The sequence below is a fragment of the Dermacentor silvarum genome, chromosome 4 (genome assembly GCF_013339745.2).
Source record: "Dermacentor silvarum isolate Dsil-2018 chromosome 4, BIME_Dsil_1.4, whole genome shotgun sequence".
Taxonomy (NCBI): domain Eukaryota; kingdom Metazoa; phylum Arthropoda; class Arachnida; order Ixodida; family Ixodidae; genus Dermacentor; species Dermacentor silvarum.
In genome coordinates, this window is record NC_051157.2 from 208589773 (window position 1) to 208614568 (window position 24796).

A 24796-nucleotide genomic window follows, 5' to 3' on the forward strand; every position below is an offset into this window, starting at 1 on the left:
GTGTTTAATTGGAGCAGACGCTCCTACGCAGTGCGTTGACGCTGTCTACTCACTCATGACAAAGAGTCCCCCCCGCGATAAGTTTTTTTTTTCATAAAAAAAACGCAGTACAGAGTGAGGGGTATAGCGACACATGTACAATGAAGTTGCAAAGCGACACATGCACAATAAACACACACAGTAAAAAGGGTAGACCAGCTACGCTTGTAGTCTACTCAAAAAATCTGCGCCTACATTCTCAGAGCCTTTTATGTGCTCTATCACGCCTTGACGATAGGTTTCGGAGCCAACGCGCTCTAATAGCTTCAAACGCTGTTTCTCGATCGTTCCGGGGTCCTTCTCTAGTCTTAAACCTTGGAATTGGGTTATCCGCTTCTTCTTCTTTAAGCACAATGAATGTAGATGCTTGGACTGTCTCTAATGGCTTGCGTTCTTCGTAGCGTTTCAACATATTGATGTGAAACAACTTCCTGCGGTTGCCAAGGTCCAACCAATAGTTGAAGTCATTTTTCTTTCCCGTGACGACGAAGGGTCCCTTCCAGTGCATCAGCAATTTATTGTGTTCTGTTGGGAGCAGTAGCAATGCTCGCTCCCCAACCTTCAGCTGTCTGCGAGAACTCTTTTTGTCATAATATTTCTTTTGTGATGCTTGTGCCTTGGCAAGCTTTTCATGCGCTAGTTTTAGCGTTTTTTCCAATCGTTCCCTTAGGTCCAGTACATATCCGTAAGTGGTCTTCGCTTCCTCATCGAGTTCATCTTTAGTCCACAGCTCCTTCAGGACGCTCAATGGCCCTCTTGCCTGATGACCATATATCAGTTCGAAGGGTGAGAACCCGAGACTTGTCTGCGGCACTTCTCTGTATGCGAAGAGAAGAGGCGCAAGGTATCGGTCCCACATCTTCGGTTGCTCTTGACATAGCTTGCGCAGCATTCCCTTTAGAGTGCCGTTAAACCGTTCAACCAAACCGTTGCACATTGGATGGTAAGGAGTAGAGCTGAGGTGTTTAATAGCAAGCAGTTCATTCACTTCTTTCATTAAAGATGACGTAAAACAGGAAGCCTTATCGCATAGGATTTTTCGTGGAAACCCGATCCTAGAGAACATTTCTAGCAAACCTTCAGCTACTGTAGCTGAATCAATAGCCGCTAGCGGTACAGCGTCAGGGTACCTCGTGGCAAAGTCTACCAACGTTAATATATAACGATTGCCTTTACTAGAAGTTGGCGACAAAGGACCTATGATGTCCACTGCCACTCGCTCGAATGGTGTATCTATGAGCGGCAAGCGACCGAGTGGGGCTTTGCCGAGTTTCCCTTTGGGAAACGTCCTTTGGCAGGAGTCGCAAGATCGAACATATCTTTTGATCTCTGCTTGAACGCCGGGCCAGAAGAATGCACCAAGTACTTTCTCCGTGGTCTTCTTAATTCCTCCATGTCCGGACAATGCATTTTCATGCGCGAGTACCAAAACTTGGCTACGAAGTTTCTTTGGGACCACAGCTTGTTGTACCGTCTTTCCGGGACAAAACTGGTAATCGCGATACAAGATCCCTTTATCCATGTAAAACGACTGTGCCGTTGATCCCACGCCAGGAAACGTTTTGCCGACCTTCTTCCTGCAGACGTCTAAACTCGCATCTTGTTCTTGTTCCTTTTGGAACACCTGCCTGGATATTTGAAGCAAGTCCAAGACGGTCGTGCGCTGCTCAGTCGCGACTTTCGCTCCCACCATAACTGGGTTGTGCTTTTCTCCACAGTCCGTCCTTCTACTTCCAGGGAGGTTACTGGTGCTGCTAGATGGCTTCCAGGCTGGGTCGGGATCTGTCGGGTCCCGTGATCCTGTAACATTCCCGACTATCACGTCGTATAGTGGGGTTCTCAAACATTTCACGATGGCAAGACCTGAAAAATATGGCGAAGAGATGTGAACCTTCGCTTCCGGCACTTCAATGGTACTTCCATCAGCGAGCAGCAGCGTTGCCTTGGTGCCGATCATCGCGTCATCCGGCACAAGAGACCGGCGTACGACGAGACTGTTGCTGCCCGTGTCGCGTAGTACCGATACCGTTTTTCCATATACTTCTCCTGGCAAAACAGGTAAGTTGTAGAGTCCCGTCGGTTGATTTGGAGACACTTCTGTCGCGTCTTCCCTGTCAAACTTAGGCTCTTCTTTCTTGCATTGAACTTCGACAGGTGAAGAAAGACAAGCCGATGCTTCTTTTGCATTGCCCCCTTTTCGTTTGCAGGACTGGGCGTCATGTCCCGTTTTTCGGCAGTACCCGCAATAGGGCTGGTTGACCCTTACGCGGCAATCTGATGCTTTGTGTCCTGATTTTCCACAAACAAAACATTTTATGCTCGACCTCACAGTTTGACCAGCGTCCTTTTCTTTGCTTTCATCTTGTTTCTCCCGGAAAACAAGCAAGTTGCTTTGTCGCTGGGCTTCCATGAAGTGGTCAGCCGCTTCTGTGATTTTCTCAACCGTCTGACAGTTCCGCTCACGAAGAAACAGTGAAAGACGACTATGGCAATTATTCAAAAGCTGTTCAGCGACTATTAAGTCCCGAACCGCGTCAAAAGATTTCCCCTGGACACTCATCTCTACCCATCTGTCGAAAAAACTGAAAAGCCTAGTAGCGTACTGCTTAGCAGTCTCATTATCGTAGGGCTTACTCCGACGAAATTTTTCTCGATAGCCTTCGGCAGTACAACGAAAGCGCTGGAGCAATGCCATTTTGACCTTGTCATAGTCCATCGACTCCTCAGGCGACAAGCGGCCAAACACCTTCAACGCTTCCCCATCCAGACACAAACTCAGTGCCGTGGCCAATTTCTCTTTAGGCCATTCCTGCCCATTGGCGACACGCTCAAATCTCTTTAGATAAGCGTCTAAGTCGTCTCGATTCTCATTAAACACTGGAATTAAGTTGTGAGGGTTCACAAAAGATGAGCGACTTCTTTCCGATTCGCGGCTAGGAGTTGCCAATTCTGTACCACCTCCTGCCTCGGCTAACTTAAGGCGTAGCTCCAGTGCCCTCTGTTCAAGCTCTAAACGCTGTTTGGTTGCCTCGCGCTCCGCGAGCCGTTCCTCACGTGCTTTGGCAGCCTCCTCCTGCGCCCTGTCGGCTTTCTCATCTACCCACTTTCGCAATTCCGCGCCCTGCAGACCCATACGCTCGCCCAACGCCGTAAGCTCTGACAAACTCATCTCGATGACTACACGGTAATGATAACTGGAAGAAATGGCTTTGTCTTGTCCTGTCCTAGCGGACGCCAATTTTGTGATGTCAGGTTCTTTGGGAGTGAATTGTTACACTGAGGCAGAGCCTCCGTTCAGGAAAGACAAAGCCATTTTCTTTTTCAAAACAAACTTAATATTCAAAGCAAGGAAAGGGAGGAAAAGAAAAGAACACTAAACAGAACACAGAAAGTACATAAAAACCAAAAGTACAATTAACCCCGTTAGTCCACGCGAGAAGAGTCTCAATCAAAACAAATAAACAAAAATCATCGAGTCTTAGTTACTCGGGCACTTGCGTTGACGGCGTGCACTAGCACTTGCGTTGACGGCAGTAGTGACGTGGCGGGCAGTGGCATGCGAGGGACGCGGACACACGGTAGAGCCAACCCGGACGTCCGAGTCCAAGGTTGTCGGAGTCGAAGACCGACCAAGTCCGACCGCTGTAGCTGAGCGGCGCCCGTACCGGTTCCCTGGTTCGCGGCTTCGCCCTGGCGCCTCTCGTCAGCGTCGTTCCAGGCCTCTGGTCACCCCCAGGTGACCTCTGCTCTCCGCACGGCAGCTCAGGACCAGCAACAGGAACGCCAACCGGAACAGGCACGCCAGCAGGAACAGCAACAGGAACGCCAACCGGAACAGGCACGCCAGCAAGAACAGCAAGAGGAGCAGGAACGCCAGCAGGAACACGAACGCCGGCAGCAGCAGCTGCCGCTGGAATAACCGGGCCTTACGCTCGGTGGATCCCTCCAGGGACAACCGGGGCCATGCTGGTTCTGTTGAGGCTCTCGGGTTCGGGTCTGGACCCCGACGACACCGACCTCGACACCAGCGATCCTTGCACCCCGTCTCCGAGCGATCTCTCTTCGAGCGTCCCAGTCTCTTCTTCTTCCTCGTTCCTCGTACCACAGCCTGTGGTTTCGTGTCGACCACTGATTGGTCGATTCTCTTTCCCCCTCGTCTGGTCGCTCGTGCCACCGCCCGCCAACATCGTCGTCTTTGTCGGCGACACGATGGTGTTTAATTGGAGCAGACGCTCCTACGCAGTGCGTTGACGCTGTCTACTCACTCATGACAGCAATATTAGAGCACTTGCTGATAGTGTACGTTTCATAAGTCAGCAGTATGAAGAAATGCGGGCATTTTTTGATGGACTATCTGCTACAAACAAGGCTTTGATAGCACAGAACGAATCCTTGACAAAAATAATTGCATCAATGAAACAGTACAGCAGGCTGAACAATACTGAAATTAAAGGCATCCCTTGAACGCAAGGAGAGGATTGCTCTGCCATTTTGACTACTGTTGCTGATGCAATTGACTGTCCACTTGATGTGGTGGATATTGACACAGTTCATCGGGTCGCTAGCAAGTCACCACAGAAAAATTTAATTGTTCGATTTTGCTCCCGTACCAAGAAGAATGATTTCCTCCGTAAGGCTCGAAAGGCACACCTGAGAACCTCCATGATTGGGCTCTCTGGTAATACTGATAGCCCAATATATGTTAATGAGCACCTCACATTTGAGAACAAACGTCTGTTCAGCAGAGCACTTCCTCTAAAGAAGGAGCACAAGTGGCAGTTCCTTTGGATAGACAACTGTCAGATTAAAGCACGCAACACTGAAAATAGCACAGTGTTCTTCATAAGCCCTGAGGCCAACCTTCGCATCATGACTTAACCTGATTATTTGTACTTTGTGTGACTCAATCCTTCAAACATGTCTGTGTTTTCACCGTCTGAAGCTATACCACTGCTTACTTCTGCTGGTTCTTCTTTGGTTCATATCAATGCACGAAGTTTGCGTAAGAATCATGACAACATATCTTCATTCATCGATTCTCTTTCCCACACTTTTTTGTTCATTTGTATATCTGAAACATGGCTTGGCCCGGCTGATGGCACTTTAAACGGATTTTATTCCTATCAGGCAGAGTATTGTCATCGTACTGCAGATCGACATGGTGGTAGCGCAATTTTTATCTCACCCTACATTAAATATAAACGTGGACTTGACCTATTCCTCGATGTATTTCACTGCGAAGCTGTTTGGATTGAAACCGATGCCTTGTCTTCTCCAAACTATTATGCCGGAATTATTATTAGCTTTATTTACCATTCTCCAACTTCTTCCGTACCTGATTTCCTTCGTCATCTTAGCGTAGTTCTGCAAAAAATTACTAGTGAAAACAAGCCCGTCCTAATCGTAGGTGATATAAATATTAACACGCTTCGTGTCGACAATGGAGCTGTATGTGTCTCTACAGACTGTTTTACTGGCTTTGGGCTTGAGCAATTAATAACTTCTACAACCAGGATTTCTACTCAAGGAAGCAGCTCCCTCTTAGACCATGCCCTCAATAATATTTTGCCTTCGCCAGATTCTGGAGTAATTGACATAGATATATCGGATCATTAATTCGTCACTTTCAAATCTACCCTTCCTAGGACAGATCGCTGTTATTTTATGTCTCGTCTTGATAAGATAAATTTTGTTGATGCAATTGACAGAGTTGACTGGACAGTGATAGCTATCGAACAAAATCCAGAAGAAGCACTTTAGTTATTTTTGTCTTTAGTTTTGAAAGCTGTTCATGCTAACTCTGTAACTGTAAAGTGCAAAAAGAATTTTAAATTTCCACACAATTCATGGATCACTAGTGGGCTACTTGAGAGCATGAGGAAAACAGAAAACATGTATAGGAAGACTAAGAAACAGCCTTTCAATGTTAATTTAGTGTTACGCTATACAAACTATTGGAACATCTTGAGCAATTTATTGATAAAGTCAAAAAGGCAATGTTATGAAAATGAGTTCGTGAAAAATAGGTTTCATCCGAAAAAACAATGGCAACTTATCAACGAGTTTTTTAATGTACTGCATTTTGGCAGTTCCATTGAAAAAATAATTTACAATACTGTAACTATCACTGACCCGCCTAGCATTGCCCATGCGTTCAGTAACCATGTTTATGAAATATATAATACCACACATGTTTCTTCTGACTATCATGCTAGTCGATACGACCACTCTTTCTTTTTGTTTTCTGTAACCTCTGAAGAAGTCCTTACTGAGATTTCCAACTTAAAGAACACAAGTCCTGGCGTGGATGAAATTTCCACATTTCGTTTAAATCTTGTTGGTCCTACTATTTCTGATGCTCTCAGTAATTTAATTAACCTTATGTTCACAACCGGTATATTTCCTAGATTTCAAAAAAAAGCTAAGGTAATTCCTGTTCACAAAAAGGGTCATAAAGGTCAAGTCGTTAACTATCGTCCTATATGTATTTTATCTTCAATTAGTAAAGTTGTTGAAAAGTTACTAGTTAGCCATATTAACAGCTACCTTAACAAATTTAGCTTGCTGAAACCTTGTCAGTTAATTTTGGTTTCCGTTCAGGAAGCTCGACTAACTTAGCTTTGCTAGCATTAACTGATTATATTAGACATTCACTTGATCTGGCATACTTTGTTGGCTCGGTCTTTTTAGACTTTACTAAAGCCTTTGATACAATAATCCATAATGTTTTGTTTACTAAACTGCTGTCTATTGGAATTTCTGCTCCGGCACTTAATATGTTAAAAAGTTATCTATTAATCGTGAATTAACAGTGTACGCTGGTGGGGCTTTCTGTGAAAGCAAAATTATTAACCAAGGAGTACCTCAGGGCTCCATTTTATGTCCACTATTATTCTTCATATATATGAATGATTTACCCGACTGCATTAATTATACACTACCCATATTATACGCAGACGATACGACTGTTGCCCTTGCAGATAAATCAGTACTTTCGCTAATTTTGAAACTAAACAGTGACCTGTCTAAAATTACTGATTGGTGTAACTTCAATTTTCTAATTATAAACCCTGCGAAAACGCAATTCATGATATTTAAGTCATCACAGAGACATTTACCTTGCTCTCCGACCATAACCATCAATGGGCATGACATTCCTCCCTCCACTTGTGTGTCCTTCCTCGGCATTAAATTAGATCCCCACGTTAAGTTTACTAATCACATTGTGCACATCACGCAAAAAATAGCATTTGGTATTAGAGCACTACTCAAATTATGTGCATTTTTTCCAAAGAAGCATTATTATCATTAAACTTCGCTTTCATTCATACTCATACCATTTATGGAATTGCTTCATGGGGTAATACCGTACTTATCATTGTCATCTTTCCTCTATTCAGCACATTCGAAATCAGGCTATTCGCATTACAACCCGAAGCCATTTTTTCTCTAGTGCCTCCTCTCTACTAGGTACAAACCGCATTCAAGCTACAGATTTGTTCAACTATCATTTTGCGATATTATTTTGAAAACTATTAACTAAACAAGTTTCTTACAACTTCGTTAGTTCTGATCTACTTCATAATCCTAATAACACAAGTTTTGCAGCAGAAGGAAATTTCCTGTTACCTTTATGTGATACTAAACACGGAAAGATGGCTTCCTCTTCTTGCGCACTTAGACTTTGGAACAGTCTAACATATGCCATTAAATTGTCATCTACCTTGTACTCAATTAAATACCAACTTAGGAATTATTTACTGTCTGATTAACTTTCTATAATGTTATTTTGCTAATTTGTAGCTGTGCAATCAGCCACGGCAGCTGGATAAAAAAAAGGTGCGGCCTGCTGCGTGCATCGAAAACGGTGTGATCCACCGCGGCGCCACACGTCGGGGGCTGTTGTCTGGCATCGGCATAGCAAATGCGTCAGGAACGCGCTTGGGACGCCGTCGCGCGTGCAAGCCGACGCGTTCCATCGCCAATGGCTAGCGCCGTTTGGTCCAGCCAAGCGGCTGACAATGCAACTACGGCTGTTACATTCGTTCCCATTGCAATGCGCCCGATGCGGCTGGTCACACCTTTTTTTTATCCAGCGGCCGTGGATCAGCTATTTATTTATTTATTCAAAATACCTTACAGGCCCATTGAAGGGCATTGAGTAAGGGGGGCAACAGTAATTACAAGTAAAAAAAATAAAAAATAAAGATACAGACGAAAAAAAAATGCAACAATGCAAATATTACAAAAAGCAAAGTACAACATCTTTATACAATATTAATACGCAACGAATTCAAGTTATCACGGAATGTTTCACCATTAGAGATGGATGCAATGTGATCCGGAAGACTGTTCCAATCTGCAATAGCTCGAGGTAGTGGTGATGAGTTAAATGCCTTTGTTTGACCATGAATGCTTGTAAAACTAAGTGCATTGTGAATGCGTCGAGATGTGCGCACAGGTACATGAAGCGGCAAACAGTGAAATTTATTACTATAAATGTACCTGTGAAAAAGACATAAAAGAGCGATGACATGGCGATCTTCCAATGACTGAAATGCAAGGTCTTGCTTTATTCGGGTAACACTTGAATGATAGTCGTAGTTGCCAGATATGAATCTGGCTGCCCTATTTTGAACACCTTCCAACATACGGATTAGATAATCTTGATATGGTGACCATGTGGATGAAGCGTATTCTAATTGTGGGCGAACATAAGTAAGGTATGCTAATTTACGTACATCATAAGGTGCGTTGCGCAAGTTTCTGCGCAGATAGCCGAGAGACTAAGAAGCTTTCGATGAGACAGCTGCTATATGCGTTGTCCAGGATAAATCCGATGAAAGGTGAACGCCGAGATATTTGTACGATGGGGTAGCCGCAATTATGGTATCATCAATTCAATAGTGAAATACCGAGTTAGTGCGCTTTCTACTAAACGAAATTAACTTGCATTTTGAGGCGTTAAGGGACATCTGTCAAATTACGCACCATCTATTGGTTAAGTCAAGGTCATTTTGCAGTTTAGAATGATTGTCTAAACATTTAATATTGCGGTAGATGACGCAGTCGTCAGCGAACAACCTAACTGAGGATGAAAGGTTAGCGGGCAAGTCGTTGATGTATATTAAAAAAAGTAATGGACCTAGCACACTACCTTGGGGGACACCAGACGTGACGTCACAAAGGTTAGATGAAATGTTATTGACCACTGTAAATTGCTGATGTGAAGACAAGAAGTTACGAAGCCAAGACAGTGTTAATGAATCTATACAAAGGGCAGACAACTTGGAGATTAAACGGCAATGAGGTACAGTATCGAACGCCTTAGCGAAATCGAGGAAGAGGCAATCGGTTTGATCGTCAGTGTTCATGCTGAAGTGAAGGTCAGTTGTGAATTCGATAACTGAGTGTCACATGAATAGCCTTTCTGAAGCCATGTTGACTAGGGAAAATAAAGTTATTTGATTCAAGGTGATCGTAGATATGAGAAGCGTAGATATGAGAAGTTTGCAGCATATGCAAGTTAGTGAAATTGGACGATAATTACGGGGTGAGTGTCTGTCACCAGATTTAAGTAGAGGAATTACCTTACCAATTTTCCAATCCACAGGCAGCTCGCCTGATGATAAAGACTGGATAAACAGAGTACACAGAAAACGACTGGAAATACCAGTAGTATTCTTGAGTATTTTAGAGTTGATGTTGTCAATGCCAGATGATGTGGAAACTTTATGATGTGTGATGAGATTCGCGATACCTTCAGCAGTCAAGCTGATTGGAGCCATGAAAGGGAAGGGTTTATCTGGAACAAATGGCACATTGGAACAGTCTTCCTGTGTGAAAACAGATGCGAAATATGCATTGAAGGCTACCGCAGAATCTTCGTCAGAAAGCGGAGTTTCTTTTGCATCGTGTATTGTAATGTGATCAGAATACTTACAGGGAGAAATTATTTGCCAGAATTTTTTTGGATTATTTCTCATAATTAAGTGAGGGCAAGTCTTGCGAATAGTATTTCTGCGAATGATTGTGTATGTTTTTTCTTCCTTTGCTTAAATTTGTGTCCTCGCTCAGTTTATTGCTCAATTCTTGCTTATTCCATTTTGTTGTTTCTTTGCTCTGTATTCCACTTTATTTTTTATATAACAATTAATCAAGGGTCCCGGTGCAGCCTCTGACTATGGGACCCTTGTCTGTATATCATTTCTTGTGTAACTATTGTATGAACGAATAATAATAAACTGAACTGAACCCTTGATATATTCATTTCAGATTTTTTACATTGTTTTTAATTATATTTCCTAAAACTGTTCAAAACAATAAAACCCTCTACAGCCTAAATAAATAACTGAATTTGGCTTCAGCAGCGGTTGTATGCTCAAATTGGATGGGGAATGTTGATATTGGCCAGTGCTCCCACCATAGGAGCCTATGGCAAGTTTTTAGCATTGCATGGCTGTTGTTTCTAAATCATCATCAGCCTATATTTTTATGTCCACTGCAGGACGAAGGCCTCTCCCTGCGATCTCCAATTACCCCTGTCTTGCGCTAGCGTATTCCAACTTGCGCCTGCAAATTTCCTAACTTCATCATCCCATCTGGTTCTCTGCCGACCTCGACTGCGCTTCCGTTCTCTTGGTATCCATTCTGTAACCCTAATGGTCCACCGGTTATCCATCCTACGCATTACATGGCCTGCCCAGCTCCAATTCTTCCGCTTAATGTCAAGTAGAATATCAGCTATCCCCGTTTGTTCTCTCATCCACACCGCTCTCTTGCTGTCTCTTAATGTTACTTCTAAGATTTTTCGTTCCATCGCTCTTTGTGCAGTCCTTAACTTGTTCTCGAGCTTCTTTGTTAACCTCCAAGTTTCTGCCCCATATGTTAGCACCGGTAGAATGCAATGATTGTACACTTTTCTTTTCAACGACAGTGGTAAGCTCCCAGTCAGGATTTGGCAATGCCTGCCGTATGCACTCCAACCCAATTTTATTCTTCTGTAAATTTCTTTCTCGTGATCAGGGTCCCCCGTGAGCAATTGACCTAGATAAACGTACTCCTTTACAGACTCTAGAGGCTGACTGGCGATCCTGAATTCTTGTTCCCTTGCCAGGCTATTGATCATTATCTTTGTCTTCTGCATGTTCATCTTCAACCCAATTCTTACACTTTCTCGATTAAGGTCCTCAATCATTTGCTGTAATTCATCTCCATTGTTGCTGAATAGGACAATGTCATCTGCAAACCGAAGGTTGCTGAGATATTCGCCGTCGCTCCTCACTCCTAAGCCTTCCCAGTCTAAGAGCTTGAATACTTCTTCTAAGCATGCAATGAATAGCATTGGAGAGATTGTGTCTCCTTGCCTGACTCCTTTCTTGATAGGTAACTTTCTACTTTTCTTGTGAAGAACCAAGGTTGCTGTGCAATCCTTGTAGATATTTACCAAGATATTCAAGTATCAGAATCAGAAACAGGTTTTATTTTCCTCAAGGAAAAATGGACCCCAGACAAAAAGCTGTTTATTGAGCAGCTTGACGAGGCCCGGGGCCCTACAGGCAGCGGCAACAGTGGCAAAACAGCAGTGTTTGTCGTACACCCGTACGAGAAAAAGCAATATGAGAAAAAAGCAACACAATAAAAAAGGGGAAAAAAAGATAAAGAAACCGTTCGCACCAAGTTACGAAGAACAAATTGAGTGAGTACGAACTTTATTGAGGTCCTGAGGAGAAAGAATTAAAGCAGGGCCGGAGGCCCCGCCAATCAATCCCGTGGCTCCACCCAGGTCGGGGCCGGTAGACAGAGTCCTTCGGCGACGGCCTGGGCCCTCTGGACAGCCTTGAGCTGAGCGATGAGCTCTGTACTTCTGAGCGCTGAGTCCCAGGAGGACTGGTCAGGAAAGTCCATGTCCGCGTTGGCAGGGCACAGCCAGAGCATGTGTTCGAAGTTGTTGTATTCGTGGCCGCAGTGTGGGCATGCAGTAGGAAGGTCAGGGTTGATCCTGCTTAGTGTTGTTGGTGTGATGTATGTCCTAGTCTGCAATCGTCTGTAAGTGACGGCCTGTGCTTTTTTGAGGTTTTGGGAAGGAGGAGGAAAAATTCTTCGTGCTAACCTATGATTTGAAGTGATTTCGTGGTATGATACGAGCGGGTCTTTGTTGTCTAGATCCCTGCAGGCTGGGTTGAAGCGAGGGGGCGGACCGCAGACGCGGAATGTGAGTTCTCGCACCAGTTGGTGTGCCCGCTCGTTCGGATTACAGTCAGGAGGTCCGGAAATGTTGCCCATGTGGGCCGGGAACCATGTGACGTGTGGGGACGTGAGATTGTCTCCTCCTGGTTCTGTTGTTGACAGAACCAGGAGGAGACAAGATTTTGTTGACAACCGCAGCTGCTATCCTAGAGACGAGGGCCGCCGAGAAGGTTCTGATGGCTGTTCTTGAGTCCGAGTAAATGACGGAGGCTTCTTTGCAGCTTCGAAGGGCCACCGCGATGGCCATTTCTTCTGCTTCGTGAGTGAAGTTGGTAACCACCGTGGCTGCGTTGACGAGTGAGCCATGGGCGTCCACCACAGAGACTGCGTATGCGCCTTGATTCCAATATCTGGCCGCGTCAACGAAGAGGACTTGCGTTTCGTTACGCTTGATGTTGTCAAGGATTGCCTTCGCTCTCGCTTTTCTCCGCCCTTCGTTGTGGGTCGGGTGTATGTTTCTTGGTATTGGATCAACGGTTATTGACCTCTTGGCATTTGTGCATAGTTGTGACCTCTCTGGTGGCATGAAGAGGGGCTGTATGTCTGCTTCTAGTAATATCTCGATGCCCGCCTTTATGAGTGAAAGCCGCCTAATTTGGGCGGTTCGCTGTGCTTCAAAGAGTTCTGTTGCCGTGTTGTGTAGCCCCAATTGGAGGAGTCGTTCCGTGCTAGTGTTTCCAGGGAGGCTTAGGACCTTTTTTTAATCCTGTTCTGATTAGTGTGTCGATTTTGTTCAGCTCCAACTTCTTCCAGTTGAGGAAGGGGGCGGCGTAGGTTACGTGGCTGATGAGGAAGGCGTGAAATGCTTTCATAAGGTTGTCCTCTTTCAGTCCATCCCTTTTGCTGGCGACCCGTGATATGACCCTGGTGAAGTTGTGGGTGCTCTTTGTGATGCGCTATAGTGTCTCCGCGTTGTCATTGCTGTAAGCCCCAATGACCATGCCCAGGACCTTAATTGTGTTACACCTGGGGAAGTTTCCTCCGTCCCTGGTGTGTAGGTGAACGGGGAGGCAGCTAAGGGGCTGTCTCTGCCTGGGGCCTTGTTTGCACAGGAGGAGCTCTGATTTGCTGGGGGAGAGCTTCAGTCCCGTGTTTGTAAGAAAAGCTTCCGTGGTGTCCTGCGCTTGCTGTATGTTCTGCTCCAGAGTGCCTAGCGGGCCGCTCGTGGAGCAAATGGTGATGTCGTTCGCGTAAATCGCGTGCCCTACCTCCGGGACTTTCGACAGTTTGTTTGCGAAATCGTGCATTGCGATGTTGAAAAGAAGCGGCGAAAGCACTGACCCTTGCGGGGTGCCGATGTTACCTAGCATGTGCTTTCTGCTTCTGATTTGTCTGAGGTTTATGGTGGCCGTTCGGTTATCCAAAAACTATCTTACATAATTTATGGTGGCCGTTCGGTTATCCAAAAACTATCTTACATAATTGTGGAAATTTACTCCGAGATCTAAAGTGGAGATTTCGTTGAGGATGTGTTTGTGCCTGACCGTGTCGAAGGCCTTTGTTAGGTCAAGCGCCAGGATGCGTTTTACATCCCTGGATTTGTTGTCTATGATGGCGCTCCTGATGAGTAGCATGGCGTCTTGCGTGGATAGGGATTTTCTGAAGCCTATGGGATTGTGGCGGAATAGGACGTTTTCTTCAATGTGCTCTTCAATTCTATTGTGGATGGCATGTTCCGCGACCTTCCCGAGGCACGACGTAAGGGAGATGGGCCTCAGATACTCTGCATGGAGTGGTTTTCTGGGTTTGGGGATGAGGACTACATTGGCAGTTCACCATTCGAAGAACAAAAAACAAAACAAAAAAACATATGGTATATGTTTTTCTTGTTTTTCTTGTATATGTTTTTTTGTTTTCCCGTTGTTTATAACTATTGTTTGAATGTTTTTCTTGCCACGATTTGTGCAGTCATGATTATTTATGTTCCTTATGCATCTTGGTTTACACTGTCTGTGTGCGTTGATGTAACTAGTTTGAATAATTAGAAATAATATTTGATGTACTCTGGTTTGTGATCCGCTAAAATTATATAAGTATACTAACATATTTTTGGTTGTTTGCTGTTGCTGTTATGCATAACTTATGTTCAACTAATTACCCACTCCCCTCTGTAATGCCATTGGCCCTGAGGGTATAATAAATAAATAAATAAATAAATATATGTGTATGTATGTACATATATGTAAAAAAGTTTACATATACATACAATAATACAAACTATATTGTACACTGGCATGTTATATTCACACGTACACGCGCAAACAGCCGTAGAAGTGGCGTGCATATGCCCATATATACACACATATATATATACACCTACATACACAGATATACACACACACATGGCATATATACACACCACTCAAGTGCACACATGTATACCTTCAAGTTAGGTATTTTATGAAGAATGAACTGCTACAAAAACGGAGAGCGAGAGAGAGAGAAAAAAAAGTAAAACAGACAATGCCAAAGTGGAAACACACAACGCCGAATGTAATCTACATGATATGAATCTGCTATCAATTCAGCAATTCTGTTTAAAAAGTGTTGCATTAAAGCACGTTTATTTACGGCGGGGCCATCAATTAAGGTTGTATTAGCGTTCAGGATGTAAGGGATTACATACTTTAACATTTGTTCGAGTTTTGGGAAGACACCACTTTTCTAATTGTCCAGTGTTGGCTGCCGGTACGCGTTCTTTGAGCGCTGACATGGCGATAAGGAAGGTAGTATGAAGCGTGGCTTTAATAGTAAATAAAGAAACAATAATGTGCGGTAGCATCATATTTGACGGGCAGAGTTTTTAACCAAACAAAAAACGGTTTGGAGTGTGCGCAGTACCCTTCGTCTGCAACAATACGAATTGCCTTCTTTTGCAGGATCACAATTCTATTCATGTTAGTCGGTAATGCATCCTGTACTCCTTGATTATGCAATGCCTCTATGACTGCTTGGTATCTCTACTGAATCAAATGCTTTTTCATAATCTATGAAAGCCATATAGAGAGGTTGATTGTACTCTGCAGATTTCTCTATTACCTGATTGATGAGATGGATATGATCCATCGTAGAATATCCCTTCCTGAAGCCAGCCTGTTCTCTTGGTTGGCTGAAGTCAAGTGTTTCCCCAATTCTATTGGAAATTATATTGGTAAATATTTTATGCAATACTGAAAGCAAGCTAATGGGTCTATAATTATTCAATTCTTTAATGCCTCCCTTCTTATGGATTAGTATAATGTTGGCGTTCTTCCAGCTTTCTGGTACACTTGAAGTCGTGAGACATTGCGTATAAAGGGCCGCAAGCTTTTCAAGCATATCTCCGCCGTCTTTGATTAAATCGACTGTTATTCCATCTTCTCCAGCAGCTTTTCCTCTGGGTCATGTCTTTCAAGGCCCTTCTAACTTCATCGCTAGTTATAGAAGGAGCCTCAGTATCCTGTTCATCTCTACTTTGAATGAAAGTACTAGCTTGGCTGCTCTGGGAACTGTACAGGTCAGTATAGAATTCTTCCGCTGCTTTTACTATGTCATCGAAATTGCTGAGGATATTACTTTGTTTATCTTTCAGTGATTACATTTTGCCTTGTCCTATGCCGAGTTTTCTTCTCACTGCTTTCATGCTGCGTCCATATTTTATTGCTTCCTCAATCTTCTCCGCATTATAATTCCGGATATCTCTTACTTCTTGTTGATCAGTTTCGACAGTTCAGCGATTCTATCTGGTCTCTCAAGTTTGACACTTTCATGTTTTGCCATTTCTTTATTAGGTCCTTTGTTACTTGGGATAGCTTAACTACTGGTTGCCTTGGTGCCTTACCTCCCACTTCAATTGCTGCTTCTGAGATCAGCCTAGTTTTGGTTTCATTCATTACCTCTATGTTGTCTTCATCTTCCTGTTCTAAAGCTGCACATTTGTTTGCGAGCACCAGCCTGAATTGGTCTGCTTTTATCCTTACTGTGACTAGGTTGGCCTGTTTCTTCTCGACTAATTTTATTCTTTCTCTCTTCAAATTTAGAGAAATTCTAGACCTCACTAACCTATGGTCATTGCACTTTACACTTCCTAACACTTCTACATCCTGCACTATGCTGGGATCGGCAGAAATTATGAAATCTATTTCATTCCTTGTCCTTGTTTTTGCATTAGGGGTTTTCCAAGTCGACTTCCTGTTGCTGCGCTTCCTGAAGAAGGTATTCATTATTCGGGGCCTATTCCTTTCCACGAATTCTGCCAACATGTATCCTCTAGTGTTCCTAGAATTGATGCCGTAGTTGCCAATTGCTTGCTCACCAACCTGCTTTTTCCCCACTTTTGCATTGAAGTCGCCCATGACTACAGTATACTGAGTTTGCACCTTTCTCATTGTTAATTCAACATCTTCATAAAACTTCTATTTCTTCGTCATCGTGACTGGAGGTTGGGGCGTAGGCTTGTGCTACCTTCATTCTACACCTCCTTTTCATTTCATTTTATTTTTTTCATTTATTATACCTCAAAGGCCCCAGTTGGGGTATTACATGAGGGATGGGTTTTAATTGCATTGAAAGAATGATTCCACTGTTGCCCTGAATTGATGTGGATCGGAGTGGTGCACGGCAGTTGTAGGCAGATGGTTCCAGTCCCATGCTGTCTTCACAAAAAATGAGTGAAGATGTGTGGTAGAATGCGCCGGGGGAGGATAAACCACTCTGGGATGGTTTGTGCGGCTGGATAAGCGATGGACTGGTAAGATAGCTGGAACTTCGAAGGGAGCATTATAGAATTTGTGGTAAAGGCATAGTCTAGATATGTGACGTCGCAATTCAAGGTTGGTGAGGTGACCACGAGCCTTAAGCTCGGAAACGCTGGAATGGTAAGAGTATACAGAGTAAGTAAAACGAGCTGCACGATTTTGTACTGATTCTAGAATATTAGATAGGTTAGATTGATGAGGGTCCCAAACAGAGCATGCGTATTCTAACTTAGGGCGAACAAATGTGAGGTAAGCTATTAGTTTCACTGATGGCGGAGCGAGTCTTAAGTTCCTACGAAGAAAACCCAAAGTGCGATTAGCGGAGTTAGCTATGTTAGCTACGTGGGTAGACCAGGAGAGATTGCTTGAAAATGTTACGCCAAGATATTTATACGATTCAGTGGATGATATTAGGGAGTAAAAAATGATGTATTGTGCTGGATGGTAATGTGGCCTGCGGTGGAAAGATATTAGTGAAGTTTTCTTTATATTTAAGGACATTAACCATGTGTTACACCAGGACTCGATAAGGTTTAGGTCGTTTTGAAGGGTAATATTATCTGCGTTATTTCTAATGGAACGGTATACGACGCAGTCATCTGCAAATAGACGAATGGTAGAAGAAACATTAGCTGGGAGGTCGTTAATATAAATAAGAAAAAGTAGGGGTCCAAGTACAATGCCTTGCGGCACACCAGAGATTACGGGGGATCGGTTAGATGAGTGGTTATTAGCATAGACAAACTGTTGTCGATTGGTGAGAAAACTGCGAATCCAATTCAATACAGGTGTATTAATGTTTAGTCGAGAAGTAGCCGTTGATGCGGAACTTTGTCGAATGCTTTTTCGAAGTCTAAGAACAGAGCATCAACGGGTATGTTTAAGTCAAGGCTGGAACTAATATCGTTATAAAATAAAGCTAGTTGGGTGTCACGTGAGAGGCCTGCGCGAAAGCCGTGTTGACTGGGGTGAAAGAAGTTATTGCAGTCTAAGAACCTAACAATGTTTGAGTAGATCACATGTTCCATTAGTTTAGAACAGATAGTAGTAAGTGAAATAGGGCGATAACTGCTACACAAAGATGGAGGGCCTTTTTTGGGTACTGGAACAATCTTACCCACTTTCCAGTCCACCGGCACCACTCCTGTTGATAGTGACTGCTGGAAAATATGGCAGAGTATAACACTAGTAGTCGATTTTGTGTTTTTCAGCATTTTTGCGTTGATATCGTCCACGCCGCATGAGGATGAGAGTTTTAACGAGTCGATTAGTTTTGCAATGCCGTTCGGGCAAAATGTGATGTCGGGCATCACGGTATGCTCGTGATAAGAAAGGGGGGGGGTAAATTGTCGACAGGTTCGGCAGTAAACATAGAAGAAAAGAAGTTGTTAAGCTGTTCGGCGGCCTCATGATCAGGAATTGGATGGTTTTGTCCGTCGCACAATGCTAAAGGTTGGGAATGATTAGGATTAATGATGTTCCAGAATTTTTTGGGGTTATTTTGTAACATAGCGGGCAATTTCTGTGAAAAAAAAGAAAGTTTTTCTTTGTTTGCGTGCCTTTCGAACTTTTTTTCTATGGCATAGTAGCTACTCCACGCGCATGCGTCATTGGAGCGTTTTGCGGAACGAAAGAGCCTTTTCTTTTTATTGTTCAGTCGCTTCAGTGTGACATTGAACCATGGGGATGACTTCTTTTCGGTTACGATAATGTTGGGCACATGCTTAGAGAACAGGTTTAGTAATTTGTTTTTGAATAGTAACCAGTTGGTCTCGACTGAACGCTTTGAAAAGTCAGTTAGAAAAGAAGTAGCAAATTCTTCAAGCTCAGAGTTTATAGCAGAATAATTCCCCTTATCGTACAATGCTATTGTTTTAGTTATCTTTGTGGGATGCGCAAGTTTACAGGAGTAAGATGCATGAATTATTGAATGATCACTGAGCCCTGGTAAAAACGTCATTTTTGATAGCCTGTCAGGATCTGAGGTAAGAATAAGATCTAGAATATTAGAAGAATTGTCGCTGTAGCGTGTGGGTTCATTTATGAGTTGCGTTAGTCCAAAAGTTAGGCATGAGTTGATGAAATCGCTCTCGATACCGTTTTTGGAGGCTACCCATGCTAGGTTAGTCCAGGATATTGCCGGAAAATTAAAGTCGCCGAACAGCAGTATCGGAAGATGACGATAAGATTCGGTTAGAGAGCGAAGGGCCTCGTGGAATTCGGGGACAAAAAGGGGGTCACTACCAGGAGAGCGATAACAAACTCCAATTATCGTAGGGGGATAGGAAGCATTGCAGAGAACGAACATAATTTCCAAGCACGAGGCTGTCTTTATTTCGGTGCACTGAAGGCTTTTATGACTGCCTATTAATACGCCACCACCACGTTTGTTAGTGCGGTCACGTCGGAATTTTCAGCATTATTACGATGACTACTACTCTCTCATTAATGCTGTAGAATTCATCAATGTTGCCCGCTATGTCCTTATGGACTAGAAATTCTACTCTGAATTCTCTCTTATCTGGAAGACCTCCGTAGCAGAGGATGTGGTCGTTAGTCAGCACTATATAAACCTCACTAGGGCCAATAATATCCCAGGCAATACCTGATAATTCTTCAAATAACCCTGCCAAGCTATCCTCACTCGAGAGGGTGCGCGTATTGAATGTTGCCAGGTTCAGTTTCCAGTGGCAGCCTGTCCGGACCCAGAGATTCTTAGCACCCTCTGCCGCGTCGCAGGTCTGACTGCTGCCTTGGTCAGGTGCTCCCCAGCCGCTGGGGACTGAGGGCCATGGGTTTGTGGCGGCCTCACGGTCGCACAGCAGCAGCCAGACACCCTTTCCCATCTTTGACTTGGTGAAATCTTATTGCGTTGTGTGCGGGAATGGGAAGTGGTGCGAGGGTGCGCAACCGAGCCGTAGAGGCTGTACGATTAGAAAATAAAAGTTAGTTGTTGCTTGTTCTTCAGGGACGCACTACTCGCTTCTGTCTGCTGATTTCCAGCCACGCTTGCGTCCCACACAAGAGGTTCATTGTAGGAGTCATGAGAGAGGCAGTGGCCGAATACTGCACCAGGGAGGCCAATTCCTGTTCTGGTGAGGGAGTGACTTTGTTGAAGCTTAGTGGGCCTTCCCAATTTGTTTGCACCTGGACTCGTATAGCCCACTAGCTCTCGGCGATTTTTATTTTTTTTTGCTGGTGTCAGGCGCCACTCCATGCCTGAAAATGTAGTGGACTGGAGGAGGATTCAAACTTACAACCTTCAGATTAGAATCCGGGTGTTCTACCTCTGCTTCATGCCGCAACCTGTTGTTTCTCCAAGGTCGATCCAAATAGGTCACGGAGCTTCGTGTAAAAAGCAGTTCAGAACGAATTGTCACTGACATCAGCAAGGGTGGTTATGGGAGCAGCGATTGAAGCGCGACTATGCTTGGAGGGAACAAATATTTGGAAAGAAGAAAGCATTCTTTAATTAAAGCGAGACACAGTTAGATTCCATTCAACGCTAATAAAATTCCTAATAAATTTTACATACACGTAGCAATTAAAGAAGAGACAACTATATTTTAGTTGATCATTATCAATAAATACGGTATGTTTTTTCAGCATCCACCGTAAGAGCGCCGACTGATAGCGGCGGTCGTTGATGCCGCTATCACTTGCAATGCAATGCAGCTCTTGAAGTGTGCAGAAAGGCATGCTCGTAAACTTCACCTGTTACAATACGCTTCCCTCACATATTATTGCGATAGCAATTATATGGACACTCAAAAGCAGATTTCTGCCGTCGGCGTCGCCGTCGCCGTGAGGTTCCGTATGACGTCAATGGAGATGAAATCGTCGCCGCGCGCTGCCGAACGCTGTATGTGCGAGTGAAAGGGCGCGAGGGACGCGCGCTTTCACGGGGAGTGAACGCACGGCGGAGAACAAACGCGCGTTCTGTGCCGTGCTCGCTTTAGGGCTGCAGAAGTAGGCGTCTCTTTCCTCCTTTACAATCACCATATATGTAGAGCAAACGTGCCTTCTTCCGACGCGCGAGAGGCCGTGGGGGAGGGGGAGGGAAGGGAGGCGACGTTTAGCTGCGGCACCAAGTGCCTATTTATATCAGAGGCTCCGGCAACAGTCACCAACGCCGCACGCATTTTGAGCGAACGCGGGCAAAACGCCGACGGCGTCGACAACAGTTCTGCGTGTTGCCGGTGCTGCTGCATGTCCAAGTTTATACAGCTGATAAAGCTGCTATCATTACTCCGTATAGCTCTCTTCAAATTTGCTATCGCAATTGATGCTTCGCCTTTCAGGTGAAACTGCGACAACTTTTGTGTTGTTTTGCTTGTCGACGTTTGGCTGAATTTGGTGACACGGGTAGTTTCTTATTTTCTTAACCTGTTCAGTCAAAAGTAGTGAGTTATGACCGCCAGATAATTGTTTACTTTAGTTGTTTTCGTGCGACAGCGCTGGCCGACGGGCTTGCGTCTGACGAAAGGACAAGCACTCTACGCCCACAACATTCGTCGGCCTCCAAAGAAAGTATGTTCTGTGCAGGGATGCGATTTCGACACCTGTACGGCTGACCTTTTCCTTCGAAGCTTTCAGCACTGAAAGCTCGGAATGCCCATGAAGTCGAAGGGCGGGGCATTTGAATATACAGCTCTAATGCCAGGCCTGTGAAAACAAGTTTCATGCCTTTGAGAACAAATGTCACTTCTGTTTTTAAAGGACTTGATGTCACAGTACTTTTTCTTCCGCCGTAAGTGTTCCCTCCTCACACAGACGGCACTAAGCCCCATGAACCGCCAATGACCCGCCATGTTTCGAACGTAGGGGCTTCTATGGAAGCTTCGCTACCTTGGTTTCTCTCTCAGCGAAACCCCCCTCCCTTCCTTAGTAGGCTAAAAGGTTTAAATATTAGAAACTAGAATGCCACATTGAGGAGGACATGGCAGCAGAAGTTCACAGCTGGCCATTCTTGGATCCAGTGGGAAAAAGCAAATCCATCACTTAGGACTGTGTCTACACCCACATCGTAGAAGCCTGTCTGTTGAACCAGTGTGGTGAAACGACGACGACGACATTGATTACATGTGCGGCGCGTCGCGGAAAGAACAGAGAGAGCACGAGGTGGCGCGGCGGAGAAAAAAAAGAAGAGGTAGAAGGCACGAGCGCAGCAGAGGCGGGTGGGAGACAGCGTTAGAAGAGCCAGAGTTCGAGAGGGTTGCTCGGGTGAACCGCTGGGCAACCTCCTGACCAGTTGTGCTCCTGCAGATGTCGGTGACCAGTGCGGCGACTACGTGCCCGCGAGACTGTTCCCGGCTAGTACTGTTCCTGGTCGTCTGATCTCATGCCGTTCCTCAACGTTCGAGCCGCCGCCACCGCTAGCCCAGCATCTCGACAAGTCGACCCCCTACATCTTGCTCAGCGACCAAGTCGTCCCACCATAGGTCTCCTTCTACTGAAGACGACGAGAACGTGAGCGCGAGCAAGAACCTTGTAGCGTAGGGACGTAGCATGCATGTGTTACATGTACGTTAGTCACTGTTTGATGTGTGCGTCGTTCTGTTTGTATAGTATTTTACAGAGTGCTTGGTTCTAATATATGTTATCTTCAAACTTAAACGTCTACAGCTCCATCCTTCACCGCACCGCACGTCAACAAACGTGACGGTCCGCAATCATCTCACTACATTTCTGGCGTCCGCGCGACAGGACAAAACTCTCTTTAACACCTCTTGAGAGTCTCACTTTGTTTATGTGCGGTGGTTGAAGATGGATGCCGAAAAGCTGATAGGTCTTAGTAAAGAGTTAGGACTGTCAGGAAAGGCACTCCAGCAGTGGATAGAGAAGGAGCGTGAGAGAGAAAGCGAGAGATATAGGCTACAGCGTGAAGCTGCTAAGGAGGATCACGACAGAGAGTTAGAGCAGCAAGCCGGAGAACGCCAGTTACTTGAGCTATGGCTACGCGTACAGGAGTCGCAACAACCTAGTAAAGCAGTGACCGCTGAACCAAGTGAACGCAGCGCAAGCAGTCAAGGTTTTCGGAGTCCGCACAAGCTAATTCCAGCTTTCAATGAATCCCGGGATGAACTCGATGCTTATATTCAAAGGTTCGAGCGAGTAGCCACTGACCAAGGATGGCCTCGTCATAGGTGGGGTCTATCCCTGAGTTTGTGCCTAACAGGGGAGGCTCTCACTGTTGTCGGACACATGTCTGCTGAAGATGCGACTGACTTTGCAAAGCTGAAGTCAACATTACTTCAGAGATTCCGGTATACCGAAGAGGGTTACCGAATCAAGTTCCGAGAGGCCAAACCCGAAAATGGCGAAACAGGACGCCAAATTGCAGGCAGACTGCTTGGTTATTTTGACCATTGGCAAGAACTGGCCAAAACCGAAAGGACATATGACGCCTTGAGAGACAGGGTCGTCTTGGAACAATTTTTGCGTCGATGCGACCAGAAGCTCTCAGTATTTTTGAAGGAGCGAGGTTGTAAAGATTTCAGCAATTTGGCCGCAACAGCAGATCATTATCTCGAAGCCCAAGGCCTGACACACCTGGCTAGAGGCAGAGAAGAGAACGCATATGTGAAGAGTGGGACGGTGCCAAAAGAGCCAACGAGCGCTCAAGGAAAGCCCCATTGCTTCATATGCAATAAACGAGGCCACAAGCCGTCTGATTGCTGGTCTGGAGCCACAGGGAGTAGGTCCGTGAACAATGTGAAAGGGAAGAAGCCACAGAGCTTTCCCAAAAACATGAAGGAACCAGTGGCGCACCGACGGGGGGGATTCGGGGGTTGTAACCCCCCCCTGACGCCGACTTAACCCCCCCCCCTTTTGTTTAACCCTTTTTCTTTCCTTACGCATTTGAGTAATGCAACTAAGATGTAAGACGCGCAATCGTCTGCACACTCGCAAAAAGCACATTTTTTAACAATTTCCCGTGAAGAAACCGAAATTAGTGCTGTTTAGATGGTATTGGCAAACTGTCAACCCCCCCCTGGCAGAGATCCTGGGTGCGCTACTGGAAGGACCGCAACGAGGCTTTGTGTTCCAGTTATGAACGTGGCCAAACAACGCAAGAAAGCACCCTGCGCGAACAGTGCCAAATTGCAACAGACATTGAAGACACCCGATGTGACAAGATTGGGTCGGGTGCGGAAAGCCCCGTCGGTCCAATATGTCGAACATCACGAATGCCGACAGCGCAAGGTTATCTGGAAAGTCAGCCTGTGACCGTTCTCAGACATTCAGGCTGCGACACTGTCATCGTAAAACGCGCACTTGTTCTAGCCGAGAAAATTACTGGGAAAACTCGGACTGTTTATTAGACAGTTCTGCTCAACACCTTCCAGAAGCAGAAGTTGATATCGACTGCCCGTTCTACAAGAGCATGGTACTTGTCATATGCATATGAACAGCCACTGTATGATGTTGTGTTAGGCAATATCAACGGCGTCTGCCCCTCTCTCGCGTTGCCTGGAATCGAAGCCGCGCTAAAGCCTGAAAAACGTACTGATGGCTGTCTACATTGCAAGGACAACACCGAACCTGTTTGCGATGATGATGTGGCTGCTGTATCACGATCGGGTGGCAAAGAATCACCAAAGCTGCCAGTAGTCATGCCAAGCCCGTTGGACGTTGGTCCCGAAAGATTCGCGAAAATGCAAAAAGACAACCGAAGCCTCAGTGGTTGCTTCGTGGACGTTGGCAAGACTAAAACGACACGATCAACCACTGCCATATTCGTCATCATCAATGACCTTCTCTACCGGCGC